Source organism: Lytechinus pictus, chromosome 1, assembly GCF_037042905.1.
Source record: "Lytechinus pictus isolate F3 Inbred chromosome 1, Lp3.0, whole genome shotgun sequence".
Classification (NCBI taxonomy): domain Eukaryota; kingdom Metazoa; phylum Echinodermata; class Echinoidea; order Temnopleuroida; family Toxopneustidae; genus Lytechinus; species Lytechinus pictus.
In genome coordinates, this window is record NC_087245.1 from 44,058,446 (window position 1) to 44,078,709 (window position 20,264).

The following is a 20,264-nucleotide window of genomic DNA, read 5'->3' on the forward strand; positions in this document are numbered from 1 at the left end:
GAGCGCTAGAATGATGGGGGAGCATTAGAATGATGGGATAGCATTAGAATGATGGGAGAGCACTAGAATGATGGGAGAGCATTAGAATGATGGGAGAGCATTATAATGATGGGGTAGCATTAGAATGATGGGAGAGCACTAGAATGATGGGGGAGCACTAGAATGATGGGGTAGCATTAGAATGATGAGGTAGCATTATAATGATGGGATAGCATTAGAATGATGGGAGAGCACTAGAATGATGGGGGAGCATTAGAATGATGGGGGAGCACTAGAATGATGGGAGAGCACTAGAATGATGGGGGAGCATTAGAATGATGGGAGAGCATTATAATGATGGGGTAGCATTAGAATGATGGGGGAGCACTAGAATGATGGGGGAGCACTAGAATGATGGGGGAGCACTAGAATGATGGGAGAGCACTAGAATGATGGGAGAGCACTAGAATGATGGGAGAGCACTAGAATGATGGGGGAGCATTAGAATGATGGGAGAGCACTAGAATGATGGGAGAGCATTAGAATGATGGGGGAGCACTAGAATGATGGGAGAGCATTAGAATGATGGGAGAGCACTAGAATGATGGGGGAGCATTAGAATGATGGGAGAGCACTAGAATGATGGGAGAGCATTAGAATGATGGGGGAGCACTAGAATGATGGGAGAGCATTAGAATGATGGGAGAGCACTAGAATGATGGGGGAGCACTAGAATGATGGGAGAGCACTAGAATGATGGGAGAGCACTAGAATGATGGGAGAGCACTAGAATGATGGGAGAGCACTAGAATGATGGGAGAGCATTAGAATGATGGGAGAGCATTAGAATGATGGGAGAGCATTAGAATGATGGGAGAGCATTAGAATGATGGGGGAGCATTAGAATGATGGGAGAGCACTAGAATGATGGGAGAGCACTAGAATGATGGGGGAGCACTAGAATGATGGGAGAGCATTAGAATGATGGGAGAGCATTAGAATGATGGGGGAGCATTAGAATGATGGGAGAGCACTAGAATGATGGGAGAGCATTTGAATGATGGGAGAGCACTAGAATGATGGGGGAGCACTAGAATGATGGGAGAGCACTGGAATGATGGGAGAGCACTAGAATGATGGGAGAGCACTAGAATGATGGGAGAGCACTAGAATGATGGGAGAGCATTAGAATGATGGGAGAGCATTAGAATGATGGGGGAGCATTAGAATGATGGGGGAGCATTATAATGATGGGAGAGCATTAGAATGATGGGGGAGCACTAGAATGATGGGAGAGCATTAGAATGATGGGGGAGCACTAGAATGATGGGAGAGCATTATAATGATAGGAGAGCACTAGAATGATGGGGGAGCACTAGAATGATGGGAGAGCATTAGAATGATGGGAGAGCATTAGAATGATGGGAGAGCATTAGAATGATGGGAGAGCATTAGAATGATGGGAGAGCATTAGAATGATGGGAGAGCATTAGAATGATGGGAGAGCATTAGAATGATGGGAGAGCATTAGAATGATGGGGGAGCACTAGAATGATGGGAGAGCATTAGAATGATGGGGGAGCACTAGAATGATGGGAGAGCATTAGAATGATGGGAGAGCATTAGAATGATGGGGGAGCACTAGAATGATGGGGGAGCATTAGAATGATGGGGGAGCATTAGAATGATGGGGGAGCACTAGAATGATGGGAGAGCACTAGAATGATGGGAGAGCATTAGAATGATGGGGGAGCACTAGAATGATGGGGTAGCATTAGAATGATGGGGGAGCATTAGAATGATAGGAGAGCATTAGAATGATGGGGGAGCACTAGAATGATGGGAGAGCATTAGAATGATGGGGGAGCACTAGAATGATGGGGGAGCATTAGAATGATGGGGGAGCATTAGAATGATAGGAGAGCATTAGAATGACTTGGAGAGCATTAGAATGATGGGGGAGCATTAGAATGATGGGGGAGCACTAGAATGATGGGGGAGCACTAGAATGATGGGGGAGCACTAGAATGATGGGGGAGCATTAGAATGATGGGAGAGCATTAGAATGATGGGGGAGCACTAGAATGATGGGAGAGCATTAGAATGATGGGAGAGCATTAGAATGATGGGAGAGCATTAGAATGATGGGAGAGCATTAGAATGATGGGGGAGCACTAGAATGATGGGAGAGCATTAGAATGATGGGAGAGCATTAGAATGATGGGGGAGCACTAGAATGATGGGGTAGCATTAGAATGATGGGGGAGCATTAGAATGATAGGAGAGCATTAGAATGACTTGGAGAGCATTAGAATGATGGGGGAGCATTAGAATGATGGGGGAGCACTAGAATGATGGGGGAGCACTAGAATGATGGGGGAGCACTATAGAATGATGATAGAGCATTAGAATGATGGGAGAGCACTAGAATGATGGGGGAGCATTAGAATGATGGGAGAGCATTAGAATGATAGGAGAGCATTAGAATGATGGGGGAGCACTAGAATGATGGGAGAGCACTAGAATGATGGGGGAGCATTAGAATGATGGGAGAGCATTAGAATGATGGGGGAGCACTAGAATGATGGGAGAGCACTAGAATGATGGGGGAGCACTAGAATGATGGGAGAGCATTAGAATGATGGGAGAGCATTAGAATGATGGGGGAGCACTAGAATGATGGGAGAGCATTAGAATGATGGGGGAGCACTAGAATGATGGGAGAGCACTAGAATGATGGGGGAGCATTAGAATGATGGGAGAGCATTAGAATGATAGGAGAGCATTAGAATGATGGGGGAGCACTAGAATGATGGGGGAGCACTAGAATGATGGGAGAGCACTAGAATGATGGGAGAGCATTAGAATGATGGGAGAGCACTAGAATGATGGGGGAGCACTAGAATGATGGGGGAGCACTAGAATGATGGGAGAGCATTAGAATGATGGGAGAGCATTAAAATGATGTGAGAGCACTAAAATGATGGGAGAGCATTAGAATGATGGGAGAGCATTAAAATGATGTGAGAGCACTAGAATGATGGGGGAGCACTAGAATGATGGGAGAGCACTAGAATGATGGGAGAGCACTAGAATGATGGGGGAGCACTAGAATGATGGGAGAGCACTAGAATGATGGGAGAGCACTAGAATGATGGGGGAGCACTAGAATGATGGGAGAGCACTAGAATGATGGGAGAGCACTAGAATGATGGGGGAGCACTAGAATGATGGGGGAGCACTATAGAATGATGATAGAGCATTAGAATGATGGGAGAGCACTAGAATGATGGGGGAGCATTAGAATGATGGGAGAGCATTAGAATGATAGGAGAGCATTAGAATGATGGGGGAGCATTAGAATGATGGGAGAGCATTAGAATGATGGGAGAGCACTAGAATGATGGGGGAGCACTAGAATGATGGGGGAGCACTAGAATGATGGGGGAGCACTAGAATGATGGGAGAGCATTAGAATGATGGGAGAGCATTAAAATGATGTGAGAGCACTAAAATGATGGGAGAGCATTAGAATGATGGGAGAGCATTAAAATGATGTGAGAGCACTAAAATGATGGGAGAGCATTAGAATGATGGGGGAGCACTAGAATGATGGGAGAGCATTAGAATGATGGGAGAGCCTTAAAATGATGTGAGAGCACTAAAATGATGGGAGAGCATTAGAATGATGTGAGAGCACTAGAATGATGATAGAGCATTAGAATGATGGGAGAGCACTAGAATGATGGGGGAGCACTAGAATGATGGGGGAGCACTAGAATGATGGGGGAGCACTAGAATGATGGGAGAGCACTAGAATGATGGGAGAGCACTAGAATGATGGGGGAGCATTAGAATGATGATAGAGCATTAGAATGATGGGAGAGCACTAGAATGATGGGGGAGCACTAGAATGATGGGGGAGCATTAGAATGATGGGGGAGCACTAGAATGATGGGAGAGCACTAGAATGATGGGGGAGCATTAGAATGATGGGGGAGCACTAGAATGATGGGAGAGCACTAGAATGATGGGAGAGCACTAGAATGATGGGGGAGCATTAGAATGATGGGGGAGCACTAGAATGATGGGAGAGCACTAGAATGATGGGAGAGCACTAGAATGATGGGGGAGCATTAGAATGATGGGAGAGCACTAGAATGATGGGAGAGCACTAGAATGATGGGGGAGCACTAGAATGATGGGGGAGCACTATAGAATGATGATAGAGCATTAGAATGATGGGAGAGCACTAGAATGATGGGGGAGCATTAGAATGATGGGAGAGCATTAGAATGATAGGAGAGCATTAGAATGATGGGGGAGCATTAGAATGATGGGGGAGCACTAGAATGATGGGGGAGCACTAGAATGATGGGGGAGCACTAGAATGATGGGGGAGCACTAGAATGATGGGGGAGCACTAGAATGATGGGAGAGCATTAGAATGATGGGAGAGCACTAAAATGATGTGAGAGCACTAAAATGATGGGAGAGCATTAGAATGATGGGAGAGCATTAAAATGATGTGAGAGCACTAAAATGATGGGAGAGCATTAGAATGATGGGGGAGCACTAGAATGATGGGAGAGCATTAGAATGATGGGAGAGCCTTAAAATGATGTGAGAGCACTAAAATGATGGGAGAGCATTAGAATGATGTGAGAGCACTAGAATGATGATAGAGCATTAGAATGATGGGAGAGCACTAGAATGATGGGGGAGCACTAGAATGATGGGGGAGCACTAGAATGATGGGGGAGCACTAGAATGATGGGGGAGCACTAGAATGATGGGGGAGCACTAGAATGATGGGAGAGCACTAGAATGATGGGAGAGCACTAGAATGATGGGGGAGCATTAGAATGATGATAGAGCATTAGAATGATGGGAGAGCACTAGAATGATGGGGGAGCACTAGAATGATGGGGGAGCATTAGAATGATGGGGGAGCACTAGAATGATGGGAGAGCACTAGAATGATGGGAGAGCACTAGAATGATGGGGGAGCATTAGAATGATGGGAGAGCACTAGAATGATGGGGGAGCACTAGAATGATGGGAGAGCACTAGAATGATGGGGGAGCACTAGAATGATGGGGGAGCACTAGAATGATGGGGGAGCACTAGAATGATGGGAGAGCACTAGAATGATGGGAGAGCACTAGAATGATGGGAGAGCATTAGAATGATGGGGGAGCACTAGAATGATGGGAGAGCACTAGAATGATGGGGGAGCACTAGAATGATGGGGGAGCACTAGAATGATGGGGGAGCACTAGAATGATGGGGGAGCACTAGAATGATGGGAGAGCACTAGAACGATGGGAGAGCACTAGAATGATGGGGGAGCATTAGAATGATGGGGGAGCACTAGAATGATGGGAGAGCACTAGAATGATGGGGGAGCACTAGAATGATGGGGGAGCACTAGAATGATGGGAGAGCACTAGAATGATGGGGGAGCACTAGAATGATGGGAGAGCACTAGAATGATGGGAGAGCACTAGAATGATGGGGGAGCACTAGAATGATGGGGGAGCACTATAGAATGATGATAGAGCATTAGAATGATGGGAGAGCACTAGAATGATGGGGGAGCATTAGAATGATGGGAGAGCATTAGAATGATAGGAGAGCATTAGAATGATGGGGGAGCATTAGAATGATGGGAGAGCATTAGAATGATGGGAGAGCACTAGAATGATGGGAGAGCACTAGAATGATGGGGGAGCACTAGAATGATGATAGAGCATTAGAATGATGGGAGAGCATTAGAATGATGGGGGAGCACTAGAATGATGGGGGAGCACTAGAATGATGGGGGAGCACTAGAATGATGGGGAGCACTAGAATGATGGGAGAGCATTAGAATGATGGGAGAGCATTAAAATGATGTGAGAGCACTAAAATGATGGGAGAGCATTAGAATGATGGGAGAGCATTAAAATGATGTGAGAGCACTAAAATGATGGGAGAGCATTAGAATGATGGGGGAGCACTAGAATGATGGGAGAGCATTAGAATGATGGGAGAGCATTAAAATGATGTGAGAGCACTAAAATGATGGGAGAGCATTAGAATGATGTGAGAGCACTAGAATGATGATAGAGCATTAGAATGATGGGAGAGCACTAGAATGATGGGGGAGCACTAGAATGATGGGGGAGCATTAGAATGATGGGAGAGCATTAGAATGATGGGAGAGCATTAGAATGATGGGAGAGCATTAGAATGATGGGGGAGCACTAGAATGATGGGGGAGCACTAGAATGATGGGGGAGCACTAGAATGATGGGAGAGCACTAGAATGATGGGAGAGCACTAGAATGATGGGGGAGCATTAGAATGATGATAGAGCATTAGAATGATGGGAGAGCACTAGAATGATGGGAGAGCATTAAAATGATGTGAGAGCACTAAAATGATGGGAGAGCATTAGAATGATGTGAGAGCACTAGAATGATGATAGAGCATTAGAATGATGGGAGAGCACTAGAATGATGGGGGAGCACTAGAATGATGGGGGAGCATTAGAATGATGGGAGAGCACTAGAATGATGGGAGAGCATTAGAATGATGGGAGAGCATTAGAATGATGATAGAGCATTAGAATGATGGGAGAGCATTAGAATGATGGGAGAGCACTAGAATGATGGGAGAGCACTAGAATGATGGGGGAGCACTAGAATGATGGGGGAGCATTAGAATGATGGGAGAGCACTAGAATGATGGGAGAGCACTAGAATGATGGGGGAGCATTAGAATGATGATAGAGCATTAGAATGATGGGAGAGCACTAGAATGATGGGGGAGCACTAGAATGATGGGGGAGCATTAGAATGATGGGAGAGCACTAGAATGATGGGAGAGCACTAGAATGATGGGGGAGCATTAGAATGATGATAGAGCATTAGAATGATGGGAGAGCACTAGAATGATGGGGGAGCACTAGAATGATGGGGGAGCACTAGAATGATGGGAGAGCACTAGAATGATGGGGGAGCACTAGAATGATGATAGAGCATTAGAATGATGGGAGAGCACTAGAATGATGGGGGAGCATTAGAATGATGGGAGAGCATTATAATGATGGGAGAGCACTAGAATGATGGGGGAGCACTAGAATGATGATAGAGCATTATAATGATGGGAGAGCACTAGAATGATGGGAGAGCATTAGAATGATGGGGGAGCATTAGAATGATGGGAGAGCATTAGAATGATGGGAGAGCATTAGAATGATAGGAGAGCATTAGAATGATGGGGGAGCATTAGAATGATGGGGGAGCACTAGAATGATGGGAGAGCATTATAATGATGGGAGAGCACTAGAATGATGGGGGAGCACTAGAATGATGATAGAGCATTAGAATGATGGGAGAGCACTAGAATGATGGGGGAGCATTAGAATGATGGGAGAGCATTAGAATGATAGGAGAGCATTAGAATAATGGGAGAGCATTAGAATGATAGGAGAGCATTAGAATGATGGGGGAGCATTAGAATGATGGGAGAGCATTAGAATGATAGGAGAGCATTAGAATGATAGGAGAGCATTAGAATGATAGGAGAGCATTAGAATGATAGGAGAGCATTAGAATGATGAGGTAGCATTAGAATGATGGGAGAGCATTAGAATGATAGGAGAGCATTAGAATGATAGGAGAGCATTAGAATGATAGGAGAGCATTAGAATGATAGGAGAGCATTAGAATGATAGGAGAGCATTAGAATGATAGGAGAGCATTAGAATGATGGGAGAGCATTATAATGATATGAGAGCATTAGAATGATAGGAGAGCATTAGAATGATGAGGTAGCATTAGAATGATGGGAGAGCATTAGAATGATAGGAGAGCATTAGAATGATGGGAGAGCATTAGAATGATAGGAGAGCATTAGAATGATGAGGTAGCATTAGAATGATGGGAGAGCATTAGAATGATAGGAGAGCATTAGAATGATGAGGTAGCATTAGAATGATGGGAGAGCATTAGAATGATAGGAGAGCATTAGAATGATGGGAGAGCATTAGAATGATAGGAGAGCATTAGAATGATAGGAGAGCATTAGAATGATAGGAGAGCATTAGAATGATAGGAGAGCATTAGAATGATGAGGTAGCATTAGAATGATGGGAGAGCATTAGAATGATGGGAGAGCATTAGAATGATAGGAGAGCATTAGAATGATGAGGTAGCATTAGAATGATGGGAGAGCATTAGAATGATAGGAGAGCATTAGAATGATGGGAGAGCACTAGAATGATGGGGGAGCATTAGAATGATGGGAGAGCATTAGAATGATAGGAGAGCATTAGAATAATGGGAGAGCATTAGAATGATAGGAGAGCATTATAATGATAGGAGAGCATTAGAATGATAGGAGAGCATTAGAATGATAGGAGAGCATTAGAATGATGAGGTAGCATTAGAATGATGGGAGAGCATTAGAATGATAGGAGAGCATTAGAATGATAGGAGAGCATTAGAATGATAGGAGAGCATTAGAATGATAGGAGAGCATTAGAATGATAGGAGAGCATTAGAATGATAGGAGAGCATTAGAATGATGGGAGAGCATTATAATGATATGAGAGCATTAGAATGATAGGAGAGCATTAGAATGATGAGGTAGCATTAGAATGATGGGAGAGCATTAGAATGATAGGAGAGCATTAGAATGATGGGAGAGCATTAGAATGATAGGAGAGCATTAGAATGATGAGGTAGCATTAGAATGATGGGAGAGCATTAGAATGATAGGAGAGCATTAGAATGATGAGGTAGCATTAGAATGATGGGAGAGCATTAGAATGATAGGAGAGCATTAGAATGATGGGAGAGCATTAGAATGATAGGAGAGCATTAGAATGATAGGAGAGCATTAGAATGATAGGAGAGCATTAGAATGATAGGAGAGCATTAGAATGATGAGGTAGCATTAGAATGATGGGAGAGCATTAGAATGATATGAGAGCATTAGAATGATAGGAGAGCATTAGAATGATGAGGTAGCATTAGAATGATAGGAGAGCATTAGAATGATGAGGTAGCATTAGAATGATGGGAGAGCATTAGAATGATAGGAGAGCATTAGAATGATGAGGTAGCATTAGAATGATGGGAGAGCATTAGAATGATAGGAGAGCATTAGAATGATGGGAGAGCATTAGAATGATAGGAGAGCATTAGAATGATAGGAGAGCATTAGAATGATAGGAGAGCATTAGAATGATAGGAGAGCATTAGAATGATGAGGTAGCATTAGAATGATGGGGGAGCATTAGAATGATAGGAGAGCATTAGAATGATAGGAGAGCATTAGAATGATAGGAGAGCATTAGAATGATAGGAGAGCATTAGAATGATGGGAGAGCATTATAATGATATGAGAGCATTAGAATGATAGGAGAGCATTAGAATGATGGGGGAGCATTAGAATGATAGGAGAGCATTAGAATGATAGGAGAGCATTAGAATGATGGGGGAGCATTAGAATGATAGGAGAGCATTAGAATGATAGGAGAGCATTAGAATGATAGGAGAGCATTAGAATGATAGGAGAGCATTAGAATGATGGGAGAGCATTATAATGATATGAGAGCATTAGAATGATAGGAGAGCATTAGAATGATGGGGGAGCATTAGAATGATAGGAGAGCATTAGAATGATGGGGGAGCATTAGAATGAATTGGAGAGCATTAGAATGATGGGAGAGCATTAGAATGATGGGGGAGCATTAGAATGATAGGAGAGCATTAGAATGATGGGGGAGCATTAGAATGAATTGGAGAGCATTAGAATGATGGGGTAGTATTAGAATGATGGGGTAGCATTAGAATGATGGGTAGCATTAGAATGATGGGGGAGCATTAGAATGATGGGGTATTATAATTATGGTGAAAATTATGTAAAAACCTTGACATTCGAACTGCTTCATTATTTTTCAACCGATTCTCGTGAAATATGGCTCACACATCGCCTATGTGGTAAAGATGGGCAAGAGACATCTTTTAATGCATTCGCCTGACATTTTGCTGCCATGGTAACCACAAACCATAGGCAGAAATGCAGGAAAAATCCTTTTGGATCAAACTTCTTTTCAGTTTTTAGCCATGGCTACTTTTCAGTTTTTAACCATGAAAATGCTCATAAAAGTTGGCACAAAATCCTTTTCATTTTGGGTAAAGAATCCAGCCTTGGTCATAAAATGTTGTGTTGCATGGAAAGGAAAAAAAAAGAAAACATAAGTGTGAAAGTTTGAAAGAAATCGGATAAGCAAAACAAGTTATGGCTGCTTCAAAATTAAGCTCCTATTAAAGACAAAGTAGATTTGAAATTGGCAACTGGGTAAGTAAATTATGACAAGGCGACAAGGACAGCTTTTCCATAGGCCTTGTATTTTATTATCAGGATTTGTGGTTTTCTTGTAAGTACATATTCCATTGGGGCCGTAATATGAATATAAACCAGGTAGTATATTTCTGTTTCTGTTTATGGTAACTCCTGTAGGAACTCGGTAGGACAGCCGAGTTGTTTTATAACATCATGAAAGAAATTCAGATAAAATTTCATTTAAAACTTTTGAAGAAAAAACCCCCCAACATTTTAGCCATTTGTACATGGAAGAGTAGTCCTTGCCTTACATCACTATGACGGTATCAGGACAACTACCCCCTGGACAATCACCCCCCGGACAACTACCCCCCGGACAATTACCCCCCGGGGACAACTACCCCCCGGACAACTACCCCCCGGACAATTACCCCCCGGACAACTACTCCCCGGACAACTACCCCCCGGACAATTACCCCCCGGACAATTACCCCTAGACAAAGGGAGTGCACAGAGTCATACGTCGGCCATACGTTTGATGTAAGAAGTACTCAAGGCATTCTCGAGTATCTTGGAATCAAACGTACGCCGTAAGAAAGCTGTAAAATTGAGCTCCATCCATAGGCAGATCCAGGGGTTGAGGGCCCCCCCCCCCCTATCGGCAGAGCAAAAAAATGAAGAAAAAAAAGGGGGAAAGAAAAAAAGAAAAAGAAGGGGAAAGAAAGGAGGAAAAATAAGAGTTAAAATAAGAGGGAGACGAGTGAAAAAAAAGGTCAGGGGATGACTTGGAAAATGATTTAAAAATATATTTCATGTCACTTTATTATTTTTTTCGCTCGCGCTTCGGGCTCGCATAGCCTGTTCGATGAGATACACATTTTGCTAAATAGGCTGATATGTAGCTTAAAATGTCAAGTTTTGAAGTTGATATTACAAAGCATATTTCAGCTCGGACATTATTCATAATTTAGTTTGATTTACAAACTGATTTTTAAGTGCTCTGTTTCATGTTCGTTTTATGGTGTGAATATAACTTGCAAATTGCGCTGTGCGCTCGCATTATTTGATTTGCCAAATTATATAACAAACTACTTAAAACCCCCCTTTTATGACAGTTTACCAAAAATTTCGACATACGATTTGCGCTCGCATTTTTGTTAAAAATATATCAACTCACAAATCCTATTCATGATTACAAAAGTGCTTAAAATATCAAGTTTTCAGGCCTCAGTGTCAACACATTTTACTCACTCATTTAGGCTTATACATTAATAAATATGATAATAAAATTTTCATGAATTCTTAATGACTAAATTGTCCCTTTTCAGGAAAGAATATCGACAATATCACAGTTTCATATGTTTCATATCGCACTCAGGAAGAGGAATAAGAAAGTTGTCATCATTTTCATATGATGACAAAATGTCCTTAGACCTATAGAATGTCCAGGTCCTAGGTCAAAATAATAATGAAGATATCAGCTCGCGCTTCACACTCGCATCATTTATTAAGTGCTTTCCAAATCTACTTCACAATTTCCCTACACAATGCTTTAGATAGTGCTCAAATTCACCATTTTCATACCGGAATATCAAGTATTTTCCGTTCACGCTTCGCGCTCGCATTGCTTTTTCGATGAGATTAATATCTTGCTCAATATAGGCTGATATGGAGCTTAAAATATCAAGTTTCGAAGCCAATATACAAAACATATTTCATCTCGGATATCGAGCTTTCATTATTTGAAAATTTGCAAATTGATTTTTCAAGTGCTCTGTAAAATGTCCGTTTTATGGTCTAAATATTAATATTTTCAGCTCACGGTGCGCGGTCGCATTATTTGATTTGCATAGGCCTACTTCTTTATAAATTCTTACAAACCGTCCTTAAAATGCACCTTAAACGAATTGTTTACCATCATGATTGTCAATTTGTATACAAAAAACACTGTATTTGAATATGTCATATTGTTTACAATTTAGTAAATTTGGTACTTAATTTCCTTCTTTAATGTTTAATTGCTTTCACCCAAGAATACTACACACAAAAACACCTTGTAATTTACAAGGTGTTCTTGTGTGTATTGTCTTTGCTTTAAGTTTTTTAGCTTACTGTATTAAGTTATAAAGCCACATCTTAATCTGGAATGTGCACCAAAGTCCAATTGTTTCATAATTCTTAGCTTCTTGTTAGTTGAACTGTTAAAAAAAACAGATTAATAGGTCTACTTGACAGTGTTAGTGTTCATAGTTGCGTTATCGACTTTCAATATTTCTACCTATAAAGGTGTTTTTTTAACGATTTATCTATTTGCCTGATTTCTCACCTGAAATTAAACCCAAAATAAATATTCAAAAAGATCAGATCAGTTGGAATCAAAAATATTCAGCATTTGTGATTATTATGACTCATCGTGTTCAATTGTTCTATGAAAACTTAGAATGAGGGCCAGTTTACAAATTTTCTGATGTATATATGCATAGCCAAACGGGAGGTTTCGGGTGCAAGCCCCCCCCCCCCCTCCCATTTTTCATGATGCAGAAGGCGCCGCTAAACAAAAAAGGAAAAAAGAAGAAAGTGAGAGAACAGGAGAAAGAGCAATAGATAAAAGAGAAAGAAAAAGTTATACACGTAAGATGAAGTAGAAAATATTTCGGAAAGCTGCGCCACCGACCAAAACTTACAATGGGTCCCGCTTAATTCTAACATTGATGCTGGAGAGAAGGGGGGATTTTCTGAAGGTAATTGTCTGGGGGGTAATTGTCCGGGGGGTAGTTGTCCGGGGGGTAGTTGTCCGGGGGTAATTGTCCGGGGGGTAATTGTCCTCGGGGGGTAGTTGTCCTCGGGGGGTAATTGTCCGGGGGGTAATTGTCCGGGGGGTAATTGTCCGGGGGGTAGTTGTCCGGGGGGTAGTTGTCCGGGGGGTAGTTGTCCGGGGGGTAGTTGTCCGGGGGGTAGTTGTCCGGGGGGTAATTGTCCTCGGGGGGTAATTGTCCGGGGGGTAATTGTCCGGGGGGTAATTGTCCTCGGGGGGTAATTGTCCGGGGGGTAGTTGTCCGGGGGGTGATTGTCCAGGGGGTAGTTGTCCTAGAACCCACTATGACATCACATATGCGGCCAATTTGAAGTCTCCGTGGGTATAGTGATTACCACAACTTTTAAATATTCACAACTTTCTTTTTGTTTGTCCGATGTTGTTCAAACCTTTACGTATAAACTTATCTGATTTTTCTTTTTCCTCTAAAAACAAGTTTTTATTTGGGCTCGATTCCCCTATAACGTCATAGCGCAGCTAGGTATTGATCACCTTCAGTGATATTTCTGGGTTCTTTTCGTGGCGGAGGAGGTCCTTTAACTGACAACATAAAAATATAGAAGGCAAAGGCCATGGCCGTTAGGAACCTAAACACTCTTAGAATAAGCACCCCCTCCAACTTTTTCTTTTTTTCTTTAGAAAATGACCACATAAGAGTAAATTTTAAAGTTAAATGATTACGACTATAGGAACTTGACCTTACCCCCCCCCCCCAAAAAAAAGGTTAGAAAATGATCCTTTGCACTTCTATCAGAGTATTGATTTAAAGTTTAAAATATTCTGCTATGATAAAAGGTCGTTTACAGTGCCCAATTAATTATTGTTTTCAGTGGCGTAACTACGGGGGGCATGGGGGGCACGCCCCCCCCCCCCATCGGCTGACAAAAAAAAACGGGGAAAAGGAGAAAAAGAGGGAGAGAGGAAGAGAAACGTAATGGGAAAGAAGAAATTATTGTTCATTATGATGTTATATTATATTATAATTATGTTATATTGCATAAGAAACTTTTTTTTTCACATTTTTATGAAACATAATTTGATTAGGGCCTATGTCTTCATTGTTCCTGGTGCTCGCAATGTCTGTTAAACTTTAACGAGATATATAATCCTGTTGTACTAAAACATCCCATTTGCAATATACTTCCTCGCAATTCGAGTAATCATTGTTTTATGTACAATAGTATATGCTTCTTTTTCATGACTACTTAAAGTGTTTGCCACATTTTAGGTCTTAATACAAAACATTTCTTGTCCGTGCTTATGTTCGCATTAGTGGATTGGTGAGATATGTCTGCTCTCCATGAATTCCTAGAATCAGTCCTTAAAATTTCCCTTTTTCAGGTCTTTGTTCATCTTCCGTTCCTACTCTGACTTTCTCTTGAGCTTGACCGTACCTTCTCATTTTTCTTAAGTATTTTAATCCATTACTATCTAGCAACGATTATTCCGTTTTGAATGCTATACACCTACACCGAAATATAATAACATGACATTTATTTTTTTATATTTTTTTTTCACTCCGTTTTGGCTACACTCCGTCCTGAATAATACTATTGGCAATATTAAAATGTCTAGTTTAAAGAATTGAAGAAATAATGTCATCGTATTATCTTTTGGTAAAGATGCATCAAATTCATATTAACAAGGTTGCAGCATTCAGAATGAAATAATTGTTGCTTGATAATAATGGATTTAGTTATTTTCCAAAATTCTCTGAAAATCTTAGTTTTATCACTCAGTTTTCCTATAAATTCAGTCACCACCATCTGGAAGGGCCATGGTGATATGACTAGAATATATGCGCAGAGAAATAAAAACCATTATTTGCTCAATGAATAGTGAATTAGTTTGTCTTTACTCCAATGGAAAATTGTTTTCCATTTTTATTGGAAAATAACAGTAAGAGTTTGCATCCACCAATTCTGCTACTGAAACAAAATATATTTATTTTTTGACAATGGGAGATGTACGGTGTATAAAGCAGGGCAGTCAGAGCTAGAAATATACTGAAAAATATTAAATGAAAGAAGATATGCTAAAATCTATTGTGCCACTAGCGTACCTACGGGGGGGGGGCAGGGGGGGGCACTCTGCCCCCCCTGACGAGATTTTGAAGACCTTTTTTTTTTTTTTTTTTTTTTTTTTTTTTTTTTTTTTTGCTTGTCAAATTTTTTCTGGTACGAAAATCTTTATTTTGTATTGATGACCCCTTTTTTTTTTTTTTTTTTTTTTTTTTTTGGCTTGTCAAATTTTTGGGCGGCCAATTTTGCCCCCCCTGTGAAAAATCCTAGGTACGCCACTGTATTGTGCACATATATATATCCATAGTCATGGATTTGCAAGTAAATTTCTAAAACAAGTGTAGAGATTTTTGTAAATGTATATACTTTTATAATCATTTGCATGATTAAAAGTACACTTTAAAATAGGAAAGAAAAAAAGTAAAAATGTACTTAGAGAGGGAGAGTCCAGGATAGAAGAGGCATAACCTTGTTTTTTCATATATACAATATTTTTTATGGTTTCTTGTCAATTCGAAGATGCTGATTACGAATATGAATGATGCCACTCGTGTAACCTTGAGCATTTTCCGCAAATTGACAAAATCCAATATAGCCGCCAAAATATGCATATTACCCATGAAAATCATAAAATTGCCAGCAAATTTGCTAAATACAATTTTGGACAAAATATTTATATCTTGATATTCAAAATGGCCGCCACAGACCTCTGTATACCCTATTATGTACAATACCGGGGGGGGGGGGCACTTACATTGACGAGTGGATACCATGCGCGACCAAAAAACATGTAAAAAGGATGTCATTTTTTCAAGATAGGGCACGTTACGTACGTAACGTGATAAGGGTGTCAAAAACACAAAAATAATGAAAAAATGGTATCTATTTCGCTAGGAAAGCTACGTGTTTAGGGTCAAATTTGCGGGGATGATAAAACAAAATTAAAATGTTTTCCCAAATGTTTTATAAAGGATGTCCTTTTTGCCCCAACGCTATACGTGTTTAGAGTCCAATTTTCGCGAGGTGTAGAAGGTGGGGCCGTATACTAGACCAAAATTAATGATGTGTAAAGGTAAAACTGACGACCGACGGGCCCGTGACATAACAATAAAATATCGCTGTACTTGTTGAGGGGTTCATTTCAGGGAATACTTGCCAAGAGTATCGTTTTGTTTCCAAAACTTGTTAAGGGTAGGGTTTCACACGCCAATACTTGTTTAGGGTGCATTTTCAGAATATGGAAAATACGTGTTTAGGGTGCTTTTCGAGACCCCGTGGTCGCGCATGGTATCCACTCGTCAATGAATGTGCCCCCCCCCCCCCCGGGGTACAATATGAATAGGGAAAAATAATTTTACCAAAAAATGATCACTAAACTGCAAGTATTGTGATCTATGGACGAAGTAATATATGAATCATCAATGCTAGCATGATGTATAATCTAATATTTCATGTATGTGATAAACGCTGTATTTTGATATTCAAAATGGCCGCCAAAGGCCCTAACAGTATTATGTGCAATGAGAACAGGACCAAAGAAATCACAAGAGTGAACACTGAAATGCATTTATTTGTGATGAATAAATGGGATACTGTCTAAAAAACATAATTTTTAACGAAATATATCATTCAGGTTTAAAGTTTGTGTTTAATACTGTATTTTGACTTTCAAAATGGCCGCCATAGACATTGATTGTATTGTACAATGCGAACTAGGAAATAAATTTTCACACGAGTGAGCACCATAAATGCACGTAATTATGATCTATGAGTAAAATATTGTCTGAAAGCATAATTTCTAACAAGATATATCAGTTCTTCTGCCAGGTAGGTGATAAATACTGTAATTCGAAGGTCAAAATGGCCTTTACAGGCCCCAACAGTATTAGTCCGGGGGCTCAGGGAGTTTATTCAGCCGACCGGGTACATATAAGGTTTGATGGGCCCAACAGTCATGTTAGCATGATATCAGTGGTCAAGAAATTGTGTTGCTGCCGGGTCATATCCTGTACGGAAGGCCCAGAGGACCCCATTTTTGTCGGCCATCTTGGATTTTTCATGAAAATCAATTATTTTCATATTTTTGCACAAACAATGGAGAGATATTAAATAAATACGCATTTCACAATGATTTACATCGATTGCGATCGTTTTCTGGACAGTCCGGTCAATATTTTTTGAAAAATATAAGAATTTATGCAAAAAATTTCCATGTTTTTAGGCAAAAATTTGCATGTGCATTGATATCTTTCTGTTTTGTCATTAATATCAACAATTAATGCAAAATATATAAGCATTCTACACGAAAGAGGATATATTAACGAGAACATTGGTATATGCTTCATGACAGTATTGATGTCTTAATATAGGGAAAATACCTCCAAATGTATTCCCCGATATTGAGATAAAATGACACCAAAAAAGCAACCTCCGTCACAGTCACACTTGATACCGACTATGTACAATGCGCTCGCTGGCATATGTCTTTCAAAGAGTACAATAGACTCAATCGGTCTCGCCTCGCCTTTGTTGGTGTGACTAGCACGCATAAATGCATGTAATGAGCGTCGCGATAGAAAAGTGTATATTACATAATTTGGGTATGAGGGCAAAAGGCGTTTTTTACATATTAAAGCAACTTTTATGTTAATGAAACCTCTTGGAAAAGTTAGAGGAGGCATTGCTCTGCATGTCGCAAGCAATTACATTCGGGTACCTTAAAACATAGTCCCGCAAAAGCATGTCGAAGGTACCCCCACCCTTATCCGAAGCTTGACTATATTAAAATATCTTGCCTTTTGGAGCCCTCAATGCAGGTGGCAAAATGATGCTTTGGATAGGTAAAAAACAACATTTATTTTCTTGAAATCACTTGGAGACGGAAGAGTAGGCTTTTCTCTATCAGCTACATTTAAAGAAGTGAGGGCACAGCAAAGCCTACCCTCTCAGGGGGCTGCCCCAAGTCACCCAGTCCCTTTTTCCTATTTTGCCCATTTCTTGGAAAATTCGACATTTTGGAGCCACATTGATGAAAAAAGTGTTTTTACTATGTAGTGAAGCCACTTTTATTGTTTTAAACCACTTGGAGACAAAAGAGTATACATTCTTCTATCTGATACATATAAGAATTGCTGGAAAATCGAGGCCACCCCAGTCAGTGGGTTACCGAAAACACCATCCCCTTTTTCCGTATTTTGCAAATTTATGGAAAAATCTGCAAATTCGGAGCCCCACTGAGGCTAAAGGGTGTTTCTGCTAAAAAGCAATAAATTTTCACTGTCTTAAAACCACACGGAGACGAAAGATTTGTTTTTTCCTCTATCAGTTACATAATTTATAAAGAAGTGCTGGTACAGCAAAGCCTACCCCCGTCAGGGGCTCCAGAAAACACCCACCCCTTTTCCGTATTTTACCTTTTTATTAGAAAATCTGCGAATTTGGAGCCCACATTGAGGCAAAAAGATGTTTCTCCTATATTGCAAGCCACTTTCATTGTCTTAAAACCACTTGGATAGGAAAAAGTCGTCTTTTTTCCATCTGCTACATAATAAACGCAGTGCTAGCACACCGAAGCCTACCCCTCAGGGGGCTTTTGAAGTCCCTCGTCCCCTTTCCATATTTTGCCAATTTATGGAAAAATATGCCAATTTGAAGCCACTGAAGAGGATAGGCGTAGATGTACCAGCACCTTTTTATATGTAGCATATATATATATATATATATATATATATATATATATATATATATATATATATATATATATAGATCCTTCTTTTTAATTTTCAAGTGGTTCAAAAAATAAAAGTGACTTTACTTTTATATCAGAAACGCCCTTTGCCTCAATGGTTACTCAAAAATGACGAATTTTCTAATAATAAGACAAAATGGACAAACAGGATGGGGGTGACTTAATATTCGGCAGCCCCTGAAGAGGGTAGGCTTCGATGTGCCAGCACTTCTTTATTTAAAAATGCCTACTCTTTCATCCCCAAGCCCAGGGGATTAAAAATAATAAAAGTGGTTTTACTTCATAGTAGAAATACCTTTTTGCACCAATGGGACTAAACACTGCGAATTTTCCAAAAAAGAGGGAAAATAGGCAAAAAGGTGGGGTGACTTCAGCATCCCCTGAATTGAGTAGCTTCGATGCGCCAGCACGTTTTGTGCATGTAGCTGATAGAGGAAAGCCTCTTATTTCATCTTTAAGTTGCTTTAAAAAAATTAATTGGCTTCATTATATTGCAGGAATGCTATTTGCCTGAACGAGGGGGTCAAAAACTGCGAATTATTCAATAAACTGATAAAGTGGGACAATAGGCAAAAAGGGGGGGGGGATTCGGCAGCCTCTGACGGGGGTAGGCTTCTGTGTGCGAGCACGTCACGTCTTCAAATGAAGAAAATCCTACCTTTTCGTCTCCCATGAGTTACAAAATAATAAAAGTGACTTTCTGCAAAGCAGAAACGCCATTTGTCTCAATGAGGCTCCAAAATGGCGAATTTTCCTAGAAATGGGCAATATACGAAATAGGGGTTGGGTGACCTTAGCCGTGCCCTGAGGGGGTAAGGCTTGTGTAGCAGATAGAGAAAATACTACTTTTTCGTATCCAAGTGGTTTAAAGACAATGAAATTGGTTTGCTATATATAGGAGAAACATATTTTAATTTGCCTCATGGGCTCCAAATTCGCAGATTTTCTAATAAAAAAGGAAAATACGGAAATAAGGGGTTGGTGATTTCGGGAGCCCCTGACGGGGGTAGGCTCCGGTGTGCGAGCACGTCTTCAAATGAAGCTGATAGAGAAAATCCTACCTTTTCGTCTCCCAGGAGTTACAAAACAATAAAAGTGACTTTTCTGCAAAGCATGCAGAAACGTCGTTTGTCATGTTTGTCTCAATGGGGCTCCAAAATGGCGAATTTTCCTAGAAATTGGCAAAATATGAAAAAGGGGTTGGGTGACTTAATTCAGCTGCCCCCTGAGGGGATAGGCTTCAACGCGTATAGAGAAAATACTAGTTTTTGCATCCAAGTGGTTTTAAGATAATGAAAGTGGTTTGCTATTTAGGAGAAACATCTTTGTGCCTCAATGTGGGCTCCAAATTCGCAGATTT